The sequence below is a fragment of the Lontra canadensis genome, unplaced genomic scaffold (genome assembly GCF_010015895.1).
Source record: "Lontra canadensis isolate GAN:19392208 unplaced genomic scaffold, GSC_riverotter_1.0 scaffold17, whole genome shotgun sequence".
Classification (NCBI taxonomy): domain Eukaryota; kingdom Metazoa; phylum Chordata; class Mammalia; order Carnivora; family Mustelidae; genus Lontra; species Lontra canadensis.
The window spans coordinates 7664317-7676343 of NW_022631011.1; positions in this window are offsets into that span (position 1 = coordinate 7664317).

Consider the following 12027-nt stretch of genomic DNA (forward strand, 5'->3'; position numbering starts at 1 on the left):
GCTGGATGATCATGCAAGTTGTACGCATTTGGGAACAATCTTCAGAACTTGGTGACAGATGAGGTTGAGAAGAGGGAGGGAATTGAAGACCCACAATTACTGGGATGAGATCCCAGAGAATACAGAAAGCAATACTAAATCTGGGAATATTTTGGATTGTGGGAGGGAGGCCTGACGATATCCCTTCTTTCCCTAAGGGCTTCTTGGTAATACCTTTGGGTATAGACATATAGAGCTGGATTAGTGGAATGGATGAGATCAGCTCTATATCTTTGATGATGGATTTACTTTTTGTCTTTGTCCTCTTTTGCTTTCAGTCTTATTTAGACAAGAAGCCCACTGAACCGAGACAGGTATCACCCACCCACCGTACAGAGCTAAGTGCACTGTCACTGCTTTATAAATTGCCTTCTTCTTCAGGATAATAACAATGTAGATCATTCCCCTCTTCTGGGATGGCAGATCTCATGTTCATTTATAACATTTTGGACATCCAATTCAGTTTGCATTTTCATATTTAAACACCTTTGCATTTGTAATAATAATAAAAACTAAAGATGGCCAGCATATTTTACATTTGAGAAATGGGGCTCAAAAATCCCAGTAGTTTTTTTTTTTTTTTTTTCCTCCCGTCTCTATTATGTGGTCTATGTATTATCTGGATGGTTTGCTAGGTGCTCATTTCTTACTTTATCTGATTGGTGGGATTTATTTTCTGCTTTAGAAGGGAGTCTTCCTATTCCCCAAGTTAAATTATAAAATTCATTGTTTTCTGTGTCATATGCTTATGTATACACATTAACATGAATACTAGAGAAGTTTCTTGAGTTTAGAAAGTGTTTCATATGCCTTTGAAACTCCTATAGCACCTCAAAATGATCTGATCATTTGAATTAGATTGAAAAATTACCCCAAGGAAGAGTTTTCTTAAATCTCTCTAAGAATAATCTGTGTAGAATAATTGCTCTGTAATATTTTTCTTTACCTGAGTAATGGCTATCAGTTTTTTGAACTGCCACAGAAATTATAAATCATCAAACATTCTTAGCAAATCTCAGTGCATTCATGAAGTCAAAACAATTGGCTTGTAAGGAGAAGGCCTGTAAAAGATGATTTGATATCAGTTAGGCCAAAGCGACCTCTCACACTATTTTACTGAATTGAAATCATTATTTCAGTCAAACATGGTGTTGTAAAAAAATATTCGGAAGTCCCCAGCTGGAAAATAAGTCCGAAACTATTCTCTTTAAAATTTCAGACTCACATGGGAACCAGTTTAGAAGTATTTAAATGTCACCAAGCAATCAGTGTTGAGAAGGGGGGAAAAGCCCATATTCTGAATTATGAATTGATTCTAAAATATCAATATACACATGAAATTGATAAGACAAATGATTTTTTTTAAATTCCTTTTCCTGGTAAGTACTATTCTTAAAATGTTCATCTATGTTTACATAAATGAAACTGCTGAAATAGGTGCAGGTATGCTAAAATAATTCAGCTTGTTTCTATATCTAATGCTAAGATACAGCATAGATCTGAAGAATTAAAGTAAAAGCATCTTTTCTCACTCTCATCAGAAAAGATGGAGATGATGAGAGGCAAATCAGAGAAACTATTGTATGTTATTAGGATAGAGATAAGATGCAGTGTTTTGTCTACAAAACAGGATTCTGGTTTTGCTTTCAAAATTTTTAGTCCGACCTCTGCCAGGTGAAATACAGGAACAAATTCTCAGTTTATGTCCCACAGTATATGTTCAACTTCCATTGCAACTCAGTTGCTCATCAGAAAAGACACAATTGATGACACACACTGTCTCTATATTACAGTGAAGTTACAGCTTTATAAAGTGACAACTGTCATTTTAGATTCTCACCAGGGAGAGTAAAAATAAATTAATCTTTGTCAATTTCAATGTTTCCCTTTGTTTTATTGTTATTATAAACCATTCGGTGGAAAGGGAAAAGTACAGTGTCACCCCAGGTTCATCAAACTTGAAGCTAAAGGTTAAATGAATTTCTCAGACTGAGCTCATTCAGAGGGAGAAGGCACACGTATCTCCATATAACACAGAGATTAATCTGCATTTACTGGACACCTCACTTTATTTGGCAGCTAAGTGTTTCTGATTAGAATATTGAAAGTCATATATTTATTTATTGAGAACACAGGGAGAGAGAGAGCATGAACAGCAGGGTAAAGAAACATGTTAAAGGCTTTATAACTTTCCATGTAGGGTTATTTTTGAGAAATACTAGTGAAAATTATCATCTCTACTGTCTTACCCTGATGTCTAGAATGTTTATGATTTGGAAAGATGGACTGATAGAATTCCATCCTGAGAAGGGATCTGAGAGATCATTTCCTTTGGTTTCTTCTTTCTTCACCCAGGGAAAACTAAGTTACCTGCCCAAGTTCATGGATCTGGCTCCAGGCAGAATTTGAAATGGAGTATATATCTCTTGGTTCCCAGACCAGCATTCTTTTTCTTGTACCTATCAGAGGTTTCTACTTTTGACTCTAGAAGTGTTAAGACCTCAGGTGCCCACTTAAAAAGGAGCATTTTGCATCGTTATTCTTTAAAATTTTAATGTAAAATAAGTTTGCAGATGTTTTCAATTATGGCAACTGACTAACAAATAAGTTCCTGAGGGAACAAGATGTAGAACAGACATCTGGATAATAAGGATTCTAGAAGGAAGGAGGGGATACTTACTTTTGCTTCCATGCTAGATGTAAGGCGAACAAACTGATTAGTGAAATCTTGTTTTCAATACCGCACACATCTCTGGTGTGTTCATTTGTATGCATGTGTGTATTTTCTGACCAATACTGAAGAACAAAGCCCTATGCTTAATTCTTTTATTTATATGCATATTACAGAAATCTACTTAGCCTTTAATGTTCCTTCGAGGACAGGTTTCTTAATTGTTGCATTATACTAATTCCAACTAACTAGATGTGAAAAAATCAGGCTGCTGATTTGGGACAGACCTGTATACAACTGTCTAAGTTTCAATCCTTTAACCTGTCCTGTTGTGTTATTCTTCAAGGTCCTCTGCTTCCATCCCAATCAGGATATTTCTGGATGAAAAGTAAATTGATTCACTTTTTCCCAGTCTGGTCAGAGTCTGCAAAGACCATGTAAGGAATGCTTGGGTGGAAAAGGTAGCAAAGTAATTGTAAGGGGCACAACATTTGATGCAAAGGACTCAAGTAAAAAATGAACAAATACTACATGGCATGAAGCAGTGATTCTAGATTCACTCAATGCAAGCTGTGGATGTGCATCAGCCAGGAAAATCAGGAGGAAGATTTCTAGAAGAGTCCAACTCTGGCTACTTTAGGCTCCTTTACAGAGTTAGTCTCAAATCTCCACCTTCTTTGTTCAAACTACTCACATAGTACCTCTGCTCTGTGTGCAGAAGGAAAAGGTAACCCAACTTTGCAGACTGCAGAATTATACCCTCATCTTAAATAAAGTGGAAGTTCCTTTTAAAGTTGAACTTTGGTTCTGGAGAATCCACGTGAGGAAATCCAGATGTGGTCTCCTGTCTAAGACCCCAGGGGCAGCTTTCTGTTGTGGAGGCCACACTCATCAACGCCTTACTTCTTCCCAAAGGTCCAAAGCCTGAATTCATTTCCTGCTTCTGTTGCTTACTAGCCAGGGAAGATGCATAGATACTTTAAAACAGAATCACTCTGAAGATTAAATGTGCTTAGCACAAAAGAGCCTGATGAGGGGCAAAGGCAGATTGTTGTAGTGGTGTTATTTCTCCACTCTGCATAGAAGCTACCATTCATTCATTGCATAACATGTTCCTTTCTACCCATTCCAGCTGAAAGGGATAATACTCTCTTCCTACCTTTTGTCTTTTATTGCTGTCCCAAGAATATGTCAAGGGGCCCTTTTCATGCAAATCTATGTATAGCAACTCCTTAAGGAAAAAGTGTCTTGGGAGACAGAAATTATCAACAAATCTGGAGAGAGCAATTTAAAAAGTTCTCAAGACTATTATTATCAGATCTATTACTTTCTGACATTTAAAAAAAAAAAAAGTATGGCATTTCATGCCTAACGACCATTACTCTTTTGTGATAACAAAGTCATTTTGAATATGAATAAGCTTTTAAATTGTTGAGCATAATACAGAGAGGAGATTTAGTTGTGGTGGGGCCAGATATTTCTTGAAATACATGGAATCGATTCTATTGATCCTCTTCTTCATCATCATTGAGGTCCCCTCAAGCATTCGTAGACTAACGGCAATCAAGTGCTCTTTAAGCTCAACAGAGCGATTCTACTTCAATACATCTCCAAACCACTAACCCCACTTCAGAGTATTTCCCCTCCTTGATAGGAGAACATGCTGCTTCAGCTTTGTGGCCTCCTTTTCCCAATTCAGACAAAAGAGCCTGGCTATTTTTCCAGGAGCCAACAGCCATGACTGGAGAAAGAAATAGCTATTGGGGGTGGGGGGGGGTACAGACAATACGCTGACTCTACAACCTGAAGAAAGTTGGGAGCTGTAACTTGTAAGAGAGGTGGCAGGGAAAACATGGAAGTCAGGCTCTACCCACCCCATCCCCAGCCCCGGTCTCTTTGTAGTGAACCAGTTAGTCTTCGGGTACAGTTCAAGGCTCCGAGGCACTGTGACCAGGTAAGAGGAGGGCCCTAGGTGGGATATGTGGGGGGGGCGGTGATGGGCAGGGGGGCTTCCTGCAGCCCTGGCATTGCCCTGAGAGGATGGTTGCAGCCTCTGCCCATCTGCAGCTTCCTTCCTTCCTTCCTTCCTTCCTTCCTTCCTTCCTTCCTAAGAATCCAAACCAACTTCTTACGTCCTCAAGAGCGCAGCACAAAGTGAATGTGTTACCACCACACGTGCCTTTATCCCCTGGCTTTCATGAGGCTTTCTCTCACTCCGCAGAGCTCTGTGACTGATTTGCCTTCATTTCTTGGCAGCAATCAGCATGTTTTCTGGCAGCTCAGCAGAGGCGCAAACCTGCTGCCTCCTGATTTTTGAACTGGAGACCAGACTTTCATGGAGGTCCTAGGGTGAGCTCTGCACTCTGTGGGTCCCTGGGAAGATGACAGAACCCCAAGATGACACCAACGATATGGTTGCGGGTGTTAGCAAGGAGCCGAGACTTCATGGCCCAGGGAGTCAAGACCACACGTTTGAGGTTTTCAGCCTACGCAGACATTGGTATTACAGTAATGAGAGACTAGTATATTGTGGTAAAGAAAGAAATAGCAGAAGATCCAAAGTTTTGTTGATGTGCATTCTCCTACATTTGGCTAAGTTGGAATAGCAAGAACATTCTGAAACGTTTGAGTTCATATATCTGCAAATATTAACCTTAGCTTTATAATATGCCAGGCAAGAAAAGGAGTTATTATAAAAATTTTAGAGAAAAAACCCCAAGTCATTTAAGAGCAGTCTGGACTTTTAAAAACAATACCCATCATATTTGAAATTCTACCTTTAGTTTTTGTGTTTGGTTGACTAATATCAGATGTTTCCCAATCCATGCTTTCCCTGTGCCCTCAGCATAAATGTTCCATAAGGACAAGGGCTGTGTCTGCTCTGTTCTCTTCGTGTGACCTGGAACTGAACATCTGAGACAGCAACCAGAAAAGATGAGAGCACAAGGCTGGGACGGATTGGGGACAGGTGGGCGATGTGACGATCTCAGGCCCATGGAGTTGCCGAATGAGGAACTGTCTGCCTTGTTTGCTTCTGTCCAAATGGAAAAGAATCCAGCCTAATTTATTGCTTCTTAGGGAGAGCAGCCTGGAGCATAGAAGCAGCTCAGTAAATTCCTATTTACTGAATGAACAGATACAGGAGTAAAATGCTACTTTTTATAGATGGCAGGTTAAACAATCCCGGGACTAAGCCCTTTTCTCCCTCTGAGAGGGTGGTCCTCAGCAACGTTATGAGTTCCTTGACTTTGGGAAAATTATCATCCCGATTACTGTTTCTGATGCCCCTAATTGCTGTGAGACTTCTTTCAGGTGTTTAACAGCTTTACCTGTTTCTTCTCATCTATTATCAAAGTCTGTTCACTTAACAAAGCTCTAAGATCAGTCCTAGACACCTAGTGGGAATGGAAGTCACTTTGTTTCTTCTCGCATCATTATTTCTCTGCGCCTTCCCATCTCCCAGCTGCTGGGTCTCAAATATTACAGGCCTGTAAGGGCTATACTTTGCCAGGTCAGAACAATCCTGTGAGAGTCAGGTAATATATTAAAATCAGTAAAAATTGAGAAGATGATGACCGAGTGCTGATTGCTCCTCTGACTTTTCTGCAGTAAAGCATATCCAGATGTCCTAGGGAAAATCACTGATCTCATACAAACCACTCTATTCCTTAACCCAAGCTACCCCTTCCTTGTTTGCCTCTTAAATTCCTAGTCCTGAGGATGGTGTTTCTGCACAAAGCAGAAACAGAAACAAACAGCAAAAATAAGGAAGAAAATCTCCAAATACTCCAGTCTACCAGTTCCTCAAAAAATACCCAGTTCATTAGAATAATCAATCCCTCAATTCCAAAACAATCATCTACATTTGAATCCCTCCATTTCTCTCATCTCATTCCATTCCTATAGGCCAAGTCACCAACCTAGCTTGGATGAATTCCATGATAAATCTTCACTGCCTTCTCAGTATTTTCTCTGATTCTCAGTCTATGAACGGTTTCCTATCAAGAGATCTCTACACCATGAATCTGATCATGTCACTTGTCTCCTACAGAGCCATGCTGGTGCTATCTATCTCTCCAGCACTGTTAGCCTCCCACTCCCTCAGGTACCATGGCTTGCAACATTTCTTAGAGTAAAACAGGTCTTTCCCATTCTAAGGCCTTTGTACACATTCATCTAGAAACTGGAAACCTTAGTTTTCTATTTCGTTATCTGATGCCTTTCTTCCTTCAGATTCATTGTTTTACCTTCCCAAATTGTGTTTTATCTATATCCACGTCTACTCTTCCACCTCCTTTATTTATTTTCCGTCACTTTCATCATAGCATTTTTTTTTAAGATTTTATTTATTTATTTGACAGAGAAAGATCACAAGTAGACAGAGAGGCAGGCAGAGAGAGAGAGGGAAGCAGGCTCCCTGCTGAGCAGAGAGCCCGATGCGGGACTCGATCCCAGGACCCTGAGATCATGTCCTGAGCCGAAGGCAGAGGCTTAACCCACTGAGCCACCCAGGCACCCTCATCATAGCATTTATCACTAACTGTACTTATTTTACTTACTGTTATCTGTTTTCCTCACTGAAATGTATGCTCCATGAAGACAACACAATGTTTGGTTCTTCAGCATTTACACCAACACAAAACATTGTGACCCGCATGGTTAGTGTACAATAAACATTTGTTGAATGAAGGTATAAATACATAAATGAATAAAACTAAATTCTAGCTTTCTTTGGTGATACTCACTTAGGTTTCCTTTATTCTGCACTAATCAATCTTTAGTCTCCCCAAACTATGTACCTCATTATCGTTACCTGATTCTGGAAGAATCCATACACTCCTCTATTAATCCAAGTAAAACATCTTTCTTACTAAATCCAATGGTTTTCAACTCTTTGTACATTGTTTTTTGCTTCTGAATACCTATATATTTGGTTTGCAAATGGGCAAAGTATCCTTTTGCCTATATATAATTAGTTAAGGGGACTTAGGTCCCCTTTTTCTCTCAGGTTTTGAGATTAAAATTATTTTGAGATTAAAATTATTGCTTAAAATTATACTCATAGAGAAAGGACACAAGAAGGGTAAAGGACAATGAATTGTCTTTCTAATATTTTTTGGAACACTAGAACACTAGAGTTTTTGTTTGTTTCATAAAAGATGCAACCAATATTATAACTTTCACCTCAAAAGGAAAAGAAATTCTGTATACTATATTTGGCCAAATCACAACTTGTATTACTTCCCATTGCTATTAACAAAGCAGAAAGAGATAGGGTTGCTCAGTCCAATTGTGAAAACAACAACAACAAAAAAAAAGTAAAGAAAAAAAGAATGAAAGAAAGTCCTGTCTTTCTTTTTGCCATTCAGCCAGTATAGTCCCTTCTTGCTTCTTTGCTTCTGCTAAGTCCTCATTTTATAATTTGATTCTGTGGAATCTTGCTCTCAGAGAGCACTGGGGTAAATTGCCATGAACCTGGCATCAGGAAAAGCTGAGTTAGAACACTGGTTGTGCCACTTTCTGGTTGAGTGGTTTCAGACAGTTTTGTCATTTATAAAATGCTCTTATCAATATCTTGTGTTGTCATGGCAATTAAATGAGATACTGAATGAGCAGTAATAGCATAGAGCCATAAATGCGGTAAACGTCAATCAATGTTTACCTGTTTGTATTGATAAACCCATTTCATTGTGGGATCTAACCACCATAAGAGCCTTTAACTACCAAAATAACAGATGACAGACCTTGGGATATCAGGTACCACTATGGAATGTCACTGGGGTATGGGATGATATTCTTTATGTGGTTCTTTTTTTCTAAAGTCATTTCAAGACTTTCTTAATTTTTTCTCAATGCCTTTCTCTATACATGTCTTCAGCTGACCTTCATGCAAGCAATTAGGCCCAAAGCAGAGTTTGTTTTACTCTATGGGTAATTCATAGCTAAAATGTAGTTAATGGGTTACATTTTTACTGAAGAAGTCACATGTTTGGGTACATGGATGAACTAGAGTTGACTGCCTTTCACAGATTGTACTCGTCTCATCCATTCATTGGAAATTCTTGCTGGGATAGAGTTTCTTTGTCTAAAAGCAGGAGACCACGTATACAAATGTTTTTGGATGAGGGCCCCAGTTTTTGCTCTTGGCTTCCTGTATTCCTTTGGGCAGGGCTAGAATAAAGAAGAGAGTGCAGGAAGAGCCATGCTGCCATTCATTCACAGTATTTAATTGAATGCACTGTCTTTGTACTTTATCTGTTATTCCTGGCCCCTAGGGACACTGGGCAGTATGAGGTTCTAAGTCACAATTCCGTTCACTAAGTGTGTGCTGGAGCTTGTAATGAGTTTGTCTAAAGCCTTTCACACCTCTGCTTTCCATAAAAGGTTCATTTACCTTTCTGAAACAGAACAGAGCTGTTTTTAGATTTCCCTGATTTCCACAGACAAGACACTCCTGGGAGCCTGCTGTAGAAAGTGTTCACTAAGGCACATTCTTAGCTGACTGGCTGATGGGGGAATAGGGAAAAGCAGCCAGAAAGCCCATGTCCTGTATGCTTCGTCCCAGCTCAGAGTTATTAATTGTACATCACAGCATTCTCTTTCCTCTAAATACATGTCTAACTCCTTTATTAAAACTTCATACTAATTACTTCCATTGCATCCCTCAATGGGTTGATTCCATATGCAATGTATTAATTACTCTCTCTGCAAAGGCTCTAACATAAATTCCTCTGGTGTCTGTCCCTTATTGCTTCTTAAAACCGTGTCCTTTCATTCCTTTATTTGATGATAACTTATTCAGCTGCTTTTCTTCCTGTTCTACCTTCATCTTGACACAGCAATCATATCGGTAGGGGAGCTTTCCAACAAATATTGCCAAAAGTGAGTCCAAATCCTTGCATATATCCCTCTATTTTTGCAAACAATAAAATCTGCCAGACATTTTTTGATAGGATACTGCCTCTAGGTCTTTGAAGGCTTGTGGGTGTGAGTAACTAAGACAGAACCTTGGTTCTGCATAATACAGCACATTGTTTTCACTAGTAATGAAAGAGTGAGAAGTTGAGGCAATAAAGGGGGAAGGGAGCATGAGAACAAAAGGAAGACAGATGAGAAAGGGGAATGTTTTCTGACAAGCAATGTCTCATATGTTTTACTCTTCAAAGGTAAGAAACAGCCATAGAAACTCCTTGGAATGGTAACAGTACACTGTACGTTCTCTGTTCTTGATAATGGGTATCACCATATGCAAAATTGAAAGGGCTCAGTGGCAGTACCAGAGCATCAAACAAACAATCAGCTTCTTGCAATTATTCACTTCTTTTGCTCTTTAGAAGAAAGACTTGTTATGTGGCTCAGGTCAAAAGTATACAGAGACTTTCTAGTGACCCAAACTGGATGTTTACCTTGATTATATATGAACACATTATTTTTTTTATTTTTATTTTTTTTTAAGAATGCAGCTGCTTTCCTCAGACAAGGTAGCAGGCGGCATTTTATTTATTTATTTATTTTAAGATTTATTTATTTGACAGACAAAGATCACAAGTAGGCAGCGAGGCAGGCAGAGAGAGAGGAGGAAGCAGGCTCCCTGCTGAGCAGAGAGCCTGATGAGGGGCTCAATCCCAGGACCCTGGGATCACGACCTGAGCTGAAGGCAGAGGCTTTAACCCACTGAGCCACCCAGGCGTCCCTATATATGAACACTTTAAAAGACTGAGAAGCAATTCTACATTTCTGTGATTTGTCCATGTCATGTGTAAATGTGACATCATTTTTGACATTTGGAAACTCTGGAACTTTTGGAAGATCACTATCCTAAATATATTATTGCCATTTTATTTCCTAGTAATGCAGGCAGAGCTATAAATACTGTTTCTTGGGACAATTAATGGTGGTTGGTCGGCATGAGACAAATGATCCACGGGGTAATCTAGCCAGATTAGCATGGAAAGTAAACCATATTAACTCTTCCCATCAGCTTCAGAGCCATATAAAAGCGTCACAGACAATCACTGCACATGGACAGAAAAAAAACAAATACCAGATAAACTCAAGCTTCAGGGAAAACAAGACACTTGAGAACTGAGGATATGTAAAGGCACCATGTAGGAATCAGAACATATGCATCTATTCTGATGTAACTTACTCCCTCCAAGCTTCAATTTTACAATATGTAAAATGTAAGTAATATTTGCCTTACCAATATTTTAAGTGTCGGTTGTTTGATGAGCATAATGCTTCAACACCAGGGAAATGAGTCATTATTATCATTATCATTCATATTGGTCAAGTTGACCACTGCCTACTTGCAGATTAATCCTATATTTATGCCATTTCCCCCCTTTATCTTGGAAGTATAGGTGCATATTGTTTAATTCCAGACATCTATTGTTTGAGTCCATTCTGTTCAAATATGCTCTATTCTATTCTATTCTATTCTATTCTATTCTATTCTATCTTACTCTAATCTACTTTTTGATTTCTTTGATGAATTAACTAATCTCATTGGGTACTTGAAGTCTACAAATTAATTCTGAGAAACCTAGAAGCCTTTTGGAAGTATCCTGGAGCTCACATTTAATTACATAGAAATCATTCTTCTCTATCTATTCTGTAAAATAACTAGACATTTGAAACACCTCCCCAAAGATCTGTATCTCAAAACATGGGCCTGCCTTAGAGGAGCCCTTCATAAGAACTTGGGTCTGGAAACGGGATCACCAGTGCTTTATTGATGTTATATGCCCGAGGCAGCCTTCTAGAGACTTTTTCTGTGTTGTATTTCACTATTATAACTCCATCATGGTCAATTAGCAAGACAGACTCCTGGCTTTTAGGCTTGAAAATGAGGCTTCTTGATTATTTATGTTTCTAAGATGTTATTGAGTAATTCAGCTTAGTAAAGAACTTCAATGCGTTCCATCATGATGACTGTAAATCCAGGTGTTAATACTCTCACATGGCCCATCATCTCACTGGAGATACCTAATAAAGCGGCCATTAACCGACTGTATATGGTGATGTAAACTATACTGCTAGCTGCACTTCCCATTACCAAGAGTACCACTGTGGAGGTGGAGGAGATTATCTAGGTAGGGACTAGCCATGATCATAAAGAAACCACAGAAACAAAGATGTTCCCTTTACCCAGTGCGAGTGTGTTTGCATAAGGTGTCAGGCCTGAAAGGTAGGTATGAAGGAAAAATATGATATGTTGCATTATAAAATTTGAAGGATAAATTACTTTCACAGGGCAGGCATTAAGCAGGTATGGAATACAGCGGCTTCTGGTGATGCTGGTTTGTCCCAGGGGG